The 16,240-nt window shown below is 39.1% G+C and overlaps 1 protein-coding gene across 14 annotated transcripts in view; it reads right to left on the bottom strand.

Annotated features, from left to right (window-relative positions):
* Positions 1–16,240, bottom strand: part of TRIP12 (thyroid hormone receptor interactor 12) — a 78,128-nt gene that overhangs the window by 61,469 nt on the left and 419 nt on the right. For 2 of the 14 annotated variants that reach the window (XM_065072968.1, XM_065072972.1), the window contains exon 1: positions 16,058–16,224. The exons of 9 other annotated variants lie outside the window; for them this stretch is intronic. The gene's annotated coding sequence lies outside the window, so the exon portion shown is untranslated. Of the gene's footprint in view, positions 1–8,701; positions 8,839–15,660; positions 15,791–16,057; positions 16,235–16,240 lie in introns of those variants that run through there. 3 more of the 14 variants (XM_065072961.1, XM_065072963.1, XM_065072970.1) reach the window with 3 other exon arrangements.

The raw sequence follows: 16,240 nt of genomic DNA, 5'->3' as shown, positions 1-16,240 counted from the left end.
CAAAAGGTTATCACCTACTCCAAGTCTGTCCTGCCCAGCAGCCTTTAGGCTGCACAGCTCAACTTCAACATTATTACAGAACCTACTGCTACACCACCAAGCCTTGTCCCTATTCTAACTCCATAGACCAGATGGAGTCTTATTTACAGTTTGCCATTCACCTGCATCTGGCACACACAACCCTTAAATAAACTCAAGTGCAACAGCACTACAAGACAAATACTGATACGGTACATACCCATGTCCTACCTGCAGAGCCTGTTAGACAACACATGCCATAAGCTTCAGCACAGCAGGTTGCCCAAGCCTTGCCAAGCTCCTAAGCAACTTTTGCTAAGCTGTCTTACAGAGAGACCTAGAGAGCTCAGTGGCTAGTAAAACATGGTTTGGCAACCCAAAATCTAAATTAACATAACAATCTATGCAGCCTTTTAGACAGCTCACTGGGGAGGTGCAAACAAAATAGAACTTTAATTAGACACTAGAATGAAGAAATTCAGAAACTAAATCTTACACGAGTTACTGCTGGAAGAAGAAATGCAAAAAGCAGTTGTCACGTACTCGCAGGGAAAGGGGAATGGTGACAGGGGATTACTAGAGGAGTACTCACCTGTTATCTACTTAACTAGAATGGCTATCAAGTTTTTGCATCTTAAAAATAACATTTGGAAAAGTTTTAGACAGATTAGGAGGATCTCAGGAGTTTTCCTTTTGTTTTTCTAATCACTGATATTGAGCAATGACTCAAGCAGAGATCTGTTGAGGCTTCCTTTGCTAGACTGTCTCAAGAAAGTTATGCTGTCCTTCTGAGCAGACTTCTACCCAAATGCTACACAAAAAAGGTTACAGGCCTAATACATAGCAAGATCCCTACGTCACATGATACAATCTGGGAAATGGTTTAATTGCAGTTGATGAGGAAGAAATCCAATTAAAACAGGTTAAGTTTCCGGCTTCCTCAGCACTGGATCTGCATAAGGATCTTGAGCTATCACAGGGATACTGCAACAACAAAGAGATTAAAACGCATCAGATTCCTAAACCTTAAGGTAGTGCTCAAACCAACGGCATCTTGGAATTACGTACCACAGATGCATCTTCTCAATGAAAGAAAAACAATTTAAACATTGACATTATATCTTGTTAATGATGTAATTAAGACTGAGCTCCAATACACATACCATATTACTGACATAGGCACAATTAAAGACATTTACCTTGTATGAAATCATGAGCCAAACTACCTGCCAAATATCTGTATAGAGAAACAGAAGAGAAGTTCTGCATAAAGCTGAACAAAAGCAAGTGACAACCAAAGAAACACATTACACAGTAGGAATTAAGCTGTCTTTAAGCAGATCCTATCAGGACTTCACAGTGCTCAGAGCTGTTCTTTCATGGTAGCTCCACAGAAGAACATACAATATTAGCTTTCACAACTGCATTTGAGGATGGTTCCAACCTTGTCAGAAGCCAGAGTACCATGGCACACTTAATCGATCAGACTGTCTACTCCACACATGCACATGTTTTCAGTACTCAAATAAAATGAGGAATGAGAAATTGTACATGGGGTCACAGAGCTTGGGAATAACAAATGAGTGTCCCAAGAACCTGAATAGTGTTAAAATGCTGAACTTGAGCAAATCTAAATATTAGAGCTCTTGCAAATGCTTTTTAGAAGGATGCCTGACTTAATTTTAAGCTAGACAAGAACTCACCATCACAAACTTAAATACAGACAAAAATGTCTACCAAATTCCTCTCTTCTTTCCCATATGTGCAAGTAACACCAGCTCTTTATCCTACTTTGCCTCACCAATGACTCTTAACTTCTCTTTCTCATGCTACCCACAAACTTGCCTTGCATAAGCAACAACTATAACCATGTCCACATTTTATAGTTCAGTAGATTAATAAGTTGACAGTGTTTTTCCCCAGGGTCATAGCATGGCCAGGTCTGTTGAAGCCTGAATTCCTTGCTGATAGCCAGTCGCTTCAGAGCTGGAAAAAATGCTACTTAATCCTGGCAAGGAGATATTTCAGTAGATGCTGCCTAAAACTGTTCAATGCTTTTTGTTACCTGCCAGCTAAACTACCGCTTTGTGATGCACTGAAAGGATTCACAGACCATCAGTAACAAAGAACACCTATCAGAACAACACAAAGTTTCTCACAGCTCCAAGATACTTAAAATAAGCATAGCTGTAGGCTTTCCATAGCTTGATCTTAGGACCAACATTATTATTTAATAACGAGATATTACAGTAGTTGATTTGATATGCATTTGATCTTGTAATTTGCTCTGTGACCCTATCAGAATACTCAGGAGCTGCCTCCTATGCAAGTGATTTTTTTATTCTACACTAAAGCTTAATTATGCCCTATGAGCAAACCTACATCCTATCACCCTCAAACACCATGTTGATTCTGGTCTTGCCTAGGACTGGAAGAGAATAAGGTGGGCAAAAGAAGAAACGAACACAGCGTTTGTTCAAAGTACTTTGTGCATACAAAGACGGAATACTCTGGAGGAAAGCTATGCATCCTCTTGCCATGTTCCTGAAATACATTTTTACAACCATGAAAAAAATCATATACTGTTAAGATGAAACTGACCTGGAAGCAAACTTCACTTAACTCCTATGCAAGATGTCTTGTCTTTTTGTTCTGTTTTTCCTTCCCACAAAATACTCATATAGCTTCAGAACTATTCCACATTATTGTCTTTACTATTTATTTTAAGCTATTTAATAAAATGCACTAGTAAGGGAGACAAGACAAACAAAAGTATATTTGACCAGAGAGGGCAGCTTCACCTCCATGCAAGACAGAACAACTCTCTTTACAACACTTGAGCAAAACACACACAGAGAATGGAGTAGCTTCAGGGAAAGACTTAAAGAATATGAAATAGCCAGGCTTGTGAAGGAAAAGGGAAAATACCTGTAGGCCCAGAAGTGAGTATAGTTTCATCCCTCCCCTTCACACAGTATCTTATCACATCAAATGCAAAATACAGGTATTTCATAGAGGCTGCAGCCTATCTTAATCTGTTTTGCTAATCAAAGGTACTCAGCTAGGATCATGCATCTCCTCATCCCACATACAGTTAATGAGCAACTAAGCATTCTAGTAATCACGGTATCTTTACTACCTCTACTTCCGCACTTGGAGTTTTTGAAATAAATATTTTCTCCCATCAATTATCTCCTAACACCTACAATGGCCACTAGCTACACAAGATCGCAAGTTAACTGTACTAACTTTGGTCTTCTATGTTTTTCAGACTTTATTTGTATGTTTTCTTTGTATTTAAATGTTTCCTTGGCAGAACAGCTTTGAGACAGATACAATTTGAAAAGAGCCTCATCTGTCCGACACAAATTCCTTCCACAGAACTAAAAGTTAAGTAGTTTGAAAACACTGCTCAAACTTGCGGTATATATTAAGAAATAGTTCCAAATATTTTCTATTAAATGTCTATTCTGACTAATTAGAAGTGGAGGGTATAAGATTTCTAACAGTGAATTTTCAAATCAGCAGTCTGGTGGTATAGTTTCAAGTATCAAGGAGAGCATATGCCATTAGCATATACTAATAGGATAATATTTATTACATTAAACAGGTGTATAATAGTCTGAAAGTTTCAAGGGTGCTTTTTTATTTTTAAGAAAAACATTTCAGATGTGGTATAGCAGTGTTTTATAACTGATACTTTCCTAACTAAAAGAGGGCATAAACATTCTGTACATATTCAAGTACAACAGACATTCCAAGCCAAACACACCTTTTTTATAACTCCGCTCACTCTAAGCTTAATAGCAACTACACTTCCTTGTACTTTTCATGTAAGATTTAACTTACTACTGAAGTTCCAGTACAGACAGAGAAAACCTAAACAAGCGTGTCTTTAGGGCATTACAGGTACCTGTCTGCACTATGCAGTTTTTTCAGCTGAACTCCACTGTATCTTCCAAAGAGTTCCACAGTACTGATGGAAATTAAAAACTGAACTAGATTTCTTGGGTGACATCTTAGTGAGTGTGGTCACCTAAATAAATTAGAAAGGAAAGCTTCTCCAATTCAAAAACTAAGTGAAAGTCTTGTGTAGTTGGTAGAAGGTAGCTTCTAACTACTACACATACTTATCCAAAGTTCCTACCTTTGAGTAAGTCATTATTTCAAACCTCTTCTCTTAGACAAACATCTCAGAAGGTACAAGTATAGAGCACAATTATTAGGTTCACTCTGATGCCTGTGTAGGCCATTTTCTTATTAGAATTCATCACAGACTTCAGCAGATGGTCAAAAATATAGAAAATTATATCTGTACAAGTTTATACAGACAATTTAAAACCTGACACTTTGACCTATCGCTATCACCAGTAGAAGTTTTCAAATTCTGCTGAAGCAACCTGAAGTTGGATCAGCTTCTCCTCCACTCTTCTACCACAAATGCTACTCCAGTCTATGCAAGTATAAAGAAAAAAGCAGCTTAGATGATAACCAGTCACAAATCTGTATTTTAAAATTCTTCCCACTGCAAAGCTGGGCCACCAACATTCCTAGCGACACAGCAAACATGAACCAATAGTAAGTGAAACTCTAGTTTGTTGCCATAACCTGGAATACTATGAAGTAGTAACAAACTACCTTGATTTTGGATGCATCTTGACTTAACTTAAACATTTACATTACTTATATTCTATACTACATAACTTACTATATTCCATAGGTTGAGCTTCTGCTTCTAGCTGCCACAGGTCTAGATCTGCACTAGTCACCTTCTGGTTTTGATACTGTCAACAGAAAGACCAAACCCTTCTGAAGTAGGGCTTTTTAACAAATTAAATAATGCAGACAAAGCTTACAAGCCCCAATTCAGCCATGTCTCACACAAGTGACCTAAAAATCAGAGGAAATACAGCAGTTTACATCTTCTCTACTTGTCATACTCAGTGACCTCATGAGTCAATGGGCACAGAACTCTAAGTCCCTGAATTCCCAGCCACAGCTGTTCCAAGCGCGTATTAAGCGTGCCGGGTTAATGTCTTAGGGAACTAGGGATGGAGATCCCCACGGAAGCAACTACCTTTCATGGTACAGCTGTAACATTTGTGACAATATAGATAGAGCCACGGGTACAAAAAATGAACACTTATGCACACTTATGCGTTGTGTTTCTTCTCCTGCTAGCCTTCAGCTGGCACCTAGATATCTAAATGCCTGATTTCTAGCCTAAAAGTACTGCAATCAGAAGTGATCCAAAAAACACAGTAAGGAAGAACTGTCCCTCTGATTAGAAAAAAAAAAAAAAATATATATATATATATCCCATTAGTGTTGACAATATTTCTAGGAAAAGGCCCTCTCCTTTCCCAAGAAACCAAGATTTAAGACTAGTTCTTTCAAATACTTTTCACAGGACAGTACACCTTTCCCTTCATTATGTCAGTAGTACCATGAAGTTACATTTGTTTACTCTACGAACATATGCAAATAGACATCCTCACTGAACCAGAATTTAGCAAAAGAACACAAGCACTCTTGCTGAGAAGTACCAATCTACAACTTTTTTCCCCATCAGTTCAAAAGCTGTACTACAGCAAACACTAAGGTAAGAGCATTTTTGTCTAAAGTACTTCCATCTTTTAGACATAGCTGGATATTCACGGCTACATGAATGTGGAGTCGGGGGCCCAACTCTGAGAAAAATATTTGGGAGTGACAGTTTCTGCAAGGTATGGGTGCTTAAACATTTGTAACACTTGAAGGCAGGCAGTAATCTTAAATTTCTGATGGAACTAAATCTTGAAACCCTAATTCAGTCATGATATGACATCAGTAAATTCCAGAAGGGAAAGATTTTTTTGATGGCAGAAGTCAGTACACTTGCTACTATTTCCAGGCTTCTAGAAGAGAGGTCATTTATTATCTTATTTCTGTTTTGTTAAATCCAAGGCTACTTAAACCTATTTAAACAACCAATTGCTGCTAAGTAGCATCCAAATAGAATACATCACTGTATAAGTTTAGCAGAAAGTATTTCTAAAGATGAACAGACTATCACCCATAGAAGAAAACGATGAAATAAGATGAAAGCTTTATTTTTGCTACAGCCTTGCTTATTTCAACATAACTACTCAGGTGATATGGTTATCTAAGCCAGAGCTGTTCCCTCAAAACACCATTTTTTTTCCAAAACTGTCAAAACTTAGAAGTTCCCTTTCCTCTCCTCCTTCCCTGCTCCAAAATAGTAAGTGTCAAAAATAGGAACAGTAAATTATACTAGACACCTGCAATGCTATGAAGTACAATAACAAAGCAGCATGGAGATCCTATACCTCAGTACTAAAACAAAGAAGTTTTGCTATAAGCCAAGCCTTTGTCAGCTGACTTAAACATCAGTGCTTAAATGTTCCAGTTACTGACAGAATGATACTGGAGAAGAACTGGGGGGAAGTGGCAGAATAACCAATGCTTAGGGCTATATACCATTACAGAGTAACTGAGAATCCTGCAGTGCTTTGTACAAGAAGTATTTTTCTGGAATACTCTATCCCGTCACAGTTGGCCTTGGTCAAGAGATATGAATTCCAGTTCAAAGAACAGAAGAGTGCTCTTGCAGGAGTTGACTAATAAAGCCTGCATTATTTAGCCTGGCAGCAAGAAAGTTATAAATGCTTTCTCTAAGTGCCAACAGTAAAAGACCAAGAGAAGAAAATTACTTAAAATTAGAGGATAGCATTGATACAGTTAGCAGCCAAAACAGTCATGAGAAACTTTCAGGCTGGAAATTAGGTGATCTTAAATTTCAAGAAACAACATGCTGTAAGAACCCCAGGAGGACTGAAGAATTTAAAAAGCAAGTATAAAAACAAAACAAACACGCATACTTAGCTGCTTTTTAGATGGTTGCAAGTTAGAGAGTTAGGTGATGTACCAGCAATATTAGCAGATTACACTTTTGAGATTGAGTTCTCTCACTAAGCCTTATCTAGATAGTGGTACTTGACTGTCCCTATAACTAACAAATATCAAGTTCTGTTCTACTACTAGGCTAACCAGAGAAATGAGATGCTCATGTTGCTCAGGACTGAGAAGCTCAGGTACAGAAAGCACTTTCAAAGGCTCAGTTCCTAGAAAACACTAGTACCCCCACTTGGATTTTCATCTTTGACCTCTCTTGCCAAGTCACTGGAACACCATTGCTGTTATCATAACACCTGTTCTTTCTCAGAAGGTAAAAGAAATCAAGCTTGCGTTTTATCTGCAGTTTGCCAACCTTTCCTTGTCCTGTCCCAGAGTACCTACCACTGAAACTCTGTTGCAACTAAGGAAAACAAAAAAGTGTCCCCACACCTTCTGCTGGGGGAGAGGAGGCAGAAGATAGCTCTCCACAAAGCAAGTTATTGCAGTAAGCAGCAACTTCTAGGATTTAAAAATAAAAAACCACAAACCATACACCACACTTTTGGATAGGTTTATTCTCTATGCAGAGGTTGTTTATCCAGCTTGATCCTTCTACTGCTGTGTCACCCTGTGCCCATATGTTCGCATGTGATATCTCCCAAATGGCGGGGGGGGAGGAAGGGTAGGGGGAGGGAATTAAATATGCCGGAGTTGACAAGTTGACACATTCAGAAAAGCAAACCAGCTACTTGATTTTTTGGAAAGAGCTCCATGTAGAACTAGCAGACAAAAACAGACGAACACTATGAAAGTATAACAGATTTTGTAACTGAGTTATTAACAACATTCCAGACAACTGATATTTCAGAATGGATTACAGAACAGAAAAAGTCAAAATACAAATTTAACAGTTAGATTAATTAACAATATCACCTGCTATCTACCTGCTATCTAGTTTTGATTTGCCATCTTACTGAGCTGACTTTCAAAATAGCTTGACATAATTTTGTTGAAGGAAAACAATACTGCAAATCTAAAAACCTGTAAGGAACAAACCATTTCTTAGTTGAAGGGGAACAGCATTAAAAAAACATTAAGCAATTTTTCAATGCACAGCAACCAACTTGGCTTACTTGTAATTAAATTTTTGAAGTGCTCCAACACTGGATTATTAATTCCAATAATAGTACAGGTGATATCTAACAGGGTTTCATGTAATTTCAAGTGGCCATTAAACTGCAACAATGAAACAGATACCACAAACAGAAGCAACGCTAGTTTAGAACAGTCAGACTGGTGAGAACAGGTCAAGGGAGTTGACAAAGTGGTTCTGGTGACACTACAGGTGTTGCCAGGAAGAAACATAGTTAGAATTTCAATGCAAGACCTCAATCTGATATAACCTCAGACTTCATGTGAACAAAATGCATGAAGTAGAGTTTTGAAAAACAGATGATACAATTACATTAAGTTTATCCATTGACATAAGTTACCTAATAGGAATCTACTTTATGTAAAACTAGAAGAACAGTGTTAACAATAGTGTTAACAGTTTTTGGCTAAATCTGTGACAGGGGAAAAAACCTGATGCACCCATGGAATATACTTCATTACTCCAGGCAAACTCTGAAAGCGAAGTGGCAACAAATGTGTTCACCGCATTGTTAATTTGGAAATGACAGACTGAGATTACTTTGCTTGTCACTTCAGTGGAGTCTCATAGGAAACTTAACACTTATTTTAAGCATGCTCTCAAAAATTAACTCATTACTACATTTGTATTTACCTCAAGTTTCCAAGTACACGGTTCTCATGTTCTAGCTTACTTGTGTTAATTTGCATACAGCACAGTTAAGTCAATCTTCAGTGCCCATTCTGTTCCAACTCCAGTCCTGTGGCAGCAGTATGTCAAGAACCCCCAAGCTATTAAAAGAAAAATTCCCATCCTTACTAATGTGACCACAGTGCTTGAATATTTAAACTTTAATGAAAAGCATTTAAGCGGTGCCGCTTCTTCACGTACTGAATTCCACAAAATTCATCTTGCCTCTTCACAGTTAACATGAAGAGAGCTCAGTTTCAATTCTTTCCATGTAGTATTTAAATTTTCAGATTGAGGCGTACAACAGCATTTCTCTTAACAATGCTTCTCCCAATTCTAGTTACAAAGTGTCGACAAAAGTTTTAAGCTAGAGTCCTGTTGCCAAGAGTCTAGTATAAAACACAGCTATGTTCAGTTGCGAGTCTACAAATACTTGAGGTAAATGAGAAATAAGAAGTATGCAGCAGGACTATATCAACTTAAAAGTTGTCATAGAAGAAATTTGAAGAAAGCATATTTGCTATCTTATTTTTGGCAAAGAAATTTGTTCTTCTGCCAAGTTTTTTTTAACTGAGTAAGGGAATGAAACTAACTCCTTTAATTCCTAATCTACAGGCATAATACAGATCTTCATTTTTATTATCAGTGTTGTACTGTAGAAAGTTATCTGCTAAATAAATCAGGGAGAATGCTACCAGGGTAAGATATGGCAGCACATAGCATCATTACATAAACATGAAAAACACTGTAGCAGATCTTTAAAGTACCACTTTTAACACCTAGAATCCTGACTTGAGTTAGTCAACCTTATGCAGCTTCCATCACTTTATTTAAATGGGGGACAGCTGAAATTGTGATTTCTCTAGAAATTTTCTAGTTAACTTCAAATCAAGTGCCATTTTTATGCATACCAATGGTACTCCTGCCCCTTCCACTACCTGAACCAATTTATTTTGATTACTGGTGTTGCTTAAAGATCTGAAACCTAGCTACACAGCTTCTTCTCAGGTGCTATTCACTCAGGCTTATTATTCACACTGACTGTAACTGTCTGCATGCTCTTGTTTGAGATTATCCACCTTCCACTCACCCCTTTACAAGGGATGAGTTCATCAAGCTATTATACCTGAAACAACTGCAGAAGTCAGAACAAGTTTTAAAGAGAAATTACAGTTCCCAGTCAGTGACTTGATTATAACGCAGTATATCTTATAAATAAAGAGGATTCACTCTCTAAGGAAGGACAAGCTCCAAGTTTGTATTCAGCATACAGCCTATTAATATGCGCCTTCAGTTGCTTTCTTCATTAGTTCTCTTTAAATGCACAACCACATCTCACCTGTGATCAGATGGTTCAGTTACATGGTACACACCTTCCAGGAAGGGACACTCTCTACACTGAATAAGCTAATTACATAAGGGATTTGACACTAGAAGACACAGAATGCTATCAACATGGATAAGATGCCATCTTCTAGCCCTGATGTTAACCACATCTTACAATATTATCTTGTCTAAAAATAGGCATCTAACACAGATTCATATCCCACAAAGATAAATGATGTAAGGACAGCTTCTCCTGACTAACTCCAGGAGCTAAGTAAGGACCTGCTCATTATACTAGTATGAAGGACATTTAATGCAAGCCCCTTGATTGTCTGGGAGGTGGAGTGTGTACGCAGATGTGTGTCTTTTCCTTGGGGCAGGAGAGGGAGACAGACATGGGGGGAATGCTGAAGTCCACCATCACTAGTGTTATTATGTACTGTTTACATCTTTCATTTTCTAGTGCCTCAATTTATATTGCTCCTAAAGAACAACATTTTCAACTTCAAGAATACACTTTAATGTAGTATCTTCTATTTCCACATTTATTTACCTGCACTTCTACTTTCAGTTCTAAGCAGTCTTGGACTGAGAGAGGATGTACAGAACAGCCTTCAAGCTCATAAAAGCCCACAGTACAGCGGAAAGATCATTTCTCCTACCCAGAGTGGATAAGACAAACCATAACAAGCTCACAGCAAGGCAAGTAAGACAGATGTTAGGGAGAAAGATGAGGGAGAACAAGACAGCATGCATGCTTTCTAAAAGCAAGGACAGCATAAGACTAGACCTAGTTACCTTTGTGTGTAAGTATGTACTAGATGACCTATGAAGGTTTGTCCCAGGCCTATTTTTCCTAATGGTTTTACCTTTGGGAACCATCCCTAAAAATCAAAGTAAAAATTCTTCATTACAGTTACTGCCCCGCATTTATAACAATTTATATTAACCATGCTTTAAACACATAACAGTAGTCAGCCACAAATCTGAAGATGCACATTGCTGAAATTAAGTCTAATGCCCATCTCATAACTAAACAGCCTTCTAAAAGTTTAACACCTTTGTTCCCAAATAAGACATGCACATCAGAAAACAAAGAACATGTTTGCATTCTTTTACTTTCACCTTTACAAAAGGCTAGCAAGCAGTTGCCCTTCTTTACACTAAGGTTACTTATTTGGATGTTATGCAATGAACAAGGCTTGTCAGTAACAACTTACTCTCAAAGCAGAATAAACATGAAATATACCTTGCCTTTCAGATATTTAAAAAGTCTGCTTGTTCAAGAAGTACAGGGATCTCAACTTCCATTTTGAATTACCAAATTGCTCCCTACAACTCATTGTTCACATTCCAGGAGATGACTCAGACCCTTTCACACCTCTTAAGAACGTCAAATCTTTCCAGTTCAGCACACGCACTTCACTGTGGACACCATCACAGAGCAGACCAATCCGTTCAGAATATACTGAGACACTGGTTTCTTTCCCCTGGCTCTATGAGACAGCATTGTACTGCTACACATTACAGAATGCTTCCAGTTTCCTCTCCACACACACCTCTCTAGGTTGGTTGGCTTTTTTTCATTTCTTAAGAAGATGGCACTATTTTATCACCGCAGAAAACAGTTTAAAACTATTTATTCAAGACTTGAGTGGTGACCAGGGACAAGTGATCTCCATAGGTCTTTTCCAAACCGGCTTACTTGATGAATGATGACAAGAGAGGCTTTTTTGGAGCAACTGAAGGCAACTGTGGCTTGAACATCATTGCTAATTCTCATCACACATAGTGAAGTCCAATATTAGATCACTGTGATCAATTTTGTTGATATACACCTAACTTTTCCAGTTTGTATATATGAAAGTCTTCACTTAAAAACTTGACTATCACTGTTATACACAGCAGTTCCCTGCCATATTTGTACTGAGCATGTTCATGATTCAAGACTGGCAACGGTCAGTACATTGCAAGGCAAACCTTATTATAGACAGTGCAAGTAAACAGATTGGTTATGTGTGCTCGAACCCTGGCTGTCAGACAGAATTAAAGGAGAATATGACTGCATATTTACACAGTTGGATTCTACCAACATGATGAGCAGAATTTTATCACATGGCAGGATTACGAGAACAATTGCTTTTCAAAACTAACCTTCACACTAAAGTAACCACCACTGGTATTCACAAGCATGCAGTGAGGAAGGCAGCTGTCTTAGTGCTATCTTTCACACGGACTGTACGCTTGGTATGTAGCTAGAAATCTATTTACTGAAAATTACCAAAATGCTTTAAAGTTAATCATTTTGTTAAAAAAAGACATCCTGAAACAAGCAGCTGCATGCAATCATTTTGTCATTCTTGATTACCAGTGAGAAATCTGAAAACAGTTTTGCTCCTTGAGAAACATTATTTCATGTAAACTGAAAAAAATATCAGGGGGAAAGAGGAAGGGCTTAATGTGACTTTGTTTTACAGTTACCAATCTCATGTCCCAAAATAAAACTTAGGTATGACATTGCTCAGCAAGAAGCTAGTTCATATACTGCCATAAATCTGCTATGATACTATACGTAGTTTAAAATATTAAGAGCAAATTCAAAGTATAACTTTTTCAGAAAATAAACCCACTGACCCAAAGGTAATCTGTTACCCTACAGAAAAATTCAGATGTAGTACTGCCTTCAGAGTCATTACTGGATAGGGCACTGACAGCTTGATGAAAAGTTTCCACTATTAATGTCAGAGTCCAGAAAGCATTTTACAGGAAGTGCTACTAATGTGATGGGTGATGACACAGATCATCCAACAGGCCAATTGGAGATCTCAGAAACATACCAGGTTAAGATTTTGACAATGTGATAGTACACCATGTTGTACAACTTGGGGATTTGTTTATACTTTGTCACAATAATTTAGTCTCAGTGTGTCAGAAGACAGAATCGTGATCAGAAGTGCTCTACATGATGCTTACTAATTAGCTTGTTAAAAAAAAAAACATAGCATGGCCTATAAGATTAACACAGATAGTTCTGAGACACATTTACGCTGCAAAGTACAAACATTTAAGTTAGTCAAACAATAACTTCCCGACTCATGCTTCAGCTTCACTGCATAGAAATAGAAATAACTTAGTCAATTACCTTCCTGGATTGTCTCAAAGTAAATAACTGTATTTATCAGTGATGTAAGGACCCACAAAAATTCATCATGGCTTCATTCAACAACATTAAAGTAAATCATATTACATTTTGCTAAACTGCTGCAGAAGGACTACAGTGGTTTCGTTGCCGATAGCTTTGGGCCTCAAATTTAGGAAAGACTTTATAAGAACAAGTTTCCATTACATTTTTTTTTCTATAATATTTGGATTCTGGGCTTGAAGACAAAGTGCAATATTAAAAGTAAAATAAAAATAAATTTGGGCATGACTCCTGACTGAGAGTGGCAGTTCTGACTATTCATTTACAGGGAAGATACAGGATGTTTCCTTAGTGGTCACTTTGGCCTGAAGAACTTCTGTAAGACATCAAAAGACTCCATTTTCATAAGCCTCTTACTCAACAGGTCAGCACTCTTGCTGAAGTAGACCTGCTATATTAATAAGCAGTAATGCCACACAGTGGATGACCTACAATTTTTCTACTAACAGCAAAGACCTGTTTAGGCTCCTACCTATGGAGCCATATGGATACTCAAGAACACTCAGACTTACAGCTGCCCATTAAAGTTTACTACACCCAATTTTTCCAGAGACAACCAAGGAGACAGGGGTGGGAAAAAACAAACAACCAACCAACCACACACCACACACACAGCTTACCTGTATTTCTACCACAACAGCACAATAGACCAAACAATAAAAACTAAAGATACCCTTTCATTTTCAGATCAAAAATATTGACAATCAGCTACATTTTACAAATATAGAAACTATCACAAGTTATAAACATGTAAGTTTCTGAAAAACAGAACTATTTTTACAGTATTTACTTAACAGAACACTGTTTTTAAACTTCTCAGTTCAAACATAACATTGTTAAAATACTAGCTGTAAAAACTGAATACTAATATTTTCATAAACACATGTAATTCCTATCACTATTTGTTAAATAGGCTACCAAACAATAGAAAGGTACACAGTTATACTTTAAGTACTGCCTCCATGTTCATTATATTTATACATAAAAATATTTTTTTAAACTTGTAGCATAACAAAAAACTCAAATATCACAAATCTGTTTGAGCAGAATCAAATACCAAAAAAACACCCAATTAGAAGTCTAGCCTTGGGAACGGGAGAATAAGAACTGTAGAGAAAATAATATACCAGAGATAAATGGAAGTAAACACAGCCAATGCTTGCTAGTTTTCAATGTCTTACAAATAGTATATCCACAGTGACAGCTTCCCTAAGAAAAACTTGTAAAACTGATTTAAATTTAAGTAACTAGAATGCCACCTCTTTCTCATTATGAAGGATGTACTTCACATTTTTCAGGTGGTAACTGCTCAACAACTCTGTCAGCTTTTAAAGCACCAGGAAGTTGAACATTCATAACACACACAATACATAAACTGTGGAAGTTACCTTGTTGGATTAAAGTTGTGTGATGGTGTTAGAATCTCTAGATCAATGTTATCTCTGCTGAACAAGGTAGAAAGAAAACAAAAAAAAAAAAAACACACCCCACACACTAAACAGTCTTTTGAAAAAAAAAAAATTCAAATTAAAATTCTTATTGGATTGCTACACATAATAAAACCACCCTCAAAACAAACTGCACACACTCTAAAAGCACTCCCAAGTTGTATGCCAGACTTGAAGAATAAATTTAGGCCAGTACCAAGCACTCATTTCTTCCCTGTGTGTAAATGCGACACAATCAGGCCTCACATGCAGGCCTCTCTCTCCAATACAGGCAGGACCTTTGTTCGATACGTCGATGTTTTTCCCCCAAAGCCCTTGACATAACTTTCCATTCTTTCCCCCATTATTTTCCGGTTCACAGTCTAGACTTTCGGACTCCCGTGCTGTGAAAACCCCTTGGCTGCCGAGAGAGCCAGTTGCGCTAGGAAGGGGGGGGGAAGGGGAACAATAAAAAAGTTGAACAGCAGGAAGACAGGCCTACAGGTCTGGCGAAAGCCCCGGTATCGGCTGCTTTCCCAGCCCCACAGAACCGAAGCGGGGACCAGGTGGCCGGCGGCGTCACCTCCACCGGCACCTCCAACTTCTCCCCCTCCCCAGCCCCCCCGGTGCCCCGGGAAGGAGGAAGAGCCGGGCAGGAAAGGCAGAACCCAGCGTTTGATCAGCCTCCAAGTGCGACGCATTATGCAAGCGAACGCGAGGACCAGGCAACTTGCTTCTTGACGGAAAGCAACAAAAACATCGGCCCTAAAACATGAACTGTGAAAACGACCCCTCCCGTGGGCAGCCAGCACTGTGACTCCGACCCCACAGGCGCCTCCATTCTCTCCCCACCTTCTTCCTCCCCCCTCCCTCCCCCAAAAGCTTGTGAAATATGGACGTCGGCCGATTATTTAGCATTTCTATCGAGCTGGGCAGAGGGGGAAGAAAGAGGAGTTGCTATTTTTTACCTTTAGGATATTCGATAGCTCCTTCAAGAAAAAAAAAAAAAAAAAAGAAAAAAGAAAAAGAAAGGGCCACTAGGGAAAAGGGGGCCAGCCGGAGGAGGGGAGGGAGACGACGGGGAAGGGCACACAAATCGGTACGGCAGTGTCAACACTGACACTGCCCTTTTGTATCAGCAGCCACCCAGGGCCCGGAGCGAGGAGGCCACACTCCCCCAGGCCGAGCAGCCCGGCGACCAGCAGCCCTGCCCGGGGCCGGGGGAAAGGGGCTGTCCCCGGAGCAGCCTCCGGTGACTGCCTGGCCATTTTGTCAGCTCCATTTCCACCCCTTCCCTATTCACCGAGGGCCCCCTCTCCCTTCTCCCCACCACACACCTCTGGGTTCCCCCCCACACACACTCACCAGCGCGGCGTCGTGTCGTCCCCGTCTCCCCCCCCCCCCATTCGTAACAATGCTCCGGGATGGCGCTGCTCCCCTCCCCCTGCCCCAGGCCGCCGGGAAAGGCTGCTCGGCAAATGCCGGGGATGACACAACAGGCTCGGCCGGAGGCTGCCCAAGGGCCCAGCGCCACGCCGCCCCGCGCCC

The sequence above is a fragment of the Columba livia genome, chromosome 9 (genome assembly GCF_036013475.1).
Source record: "Columba livia isolate bColLiv1 breed racing homer chromosome 9, bColLiv1.pat.W.v2, whole genome shotgun sequence".
Taxonomy (NCBI): domain Eukaryota; kingdom Metazoa; phylum Chordata; class Aves; order Columbiformes; family Columbidae; genus Columba; species Columba livia.
Note: the sequence above shows the minus strand (reverse complement) of the source record. Positions and strands in the feature narration are given on the sequence as shown.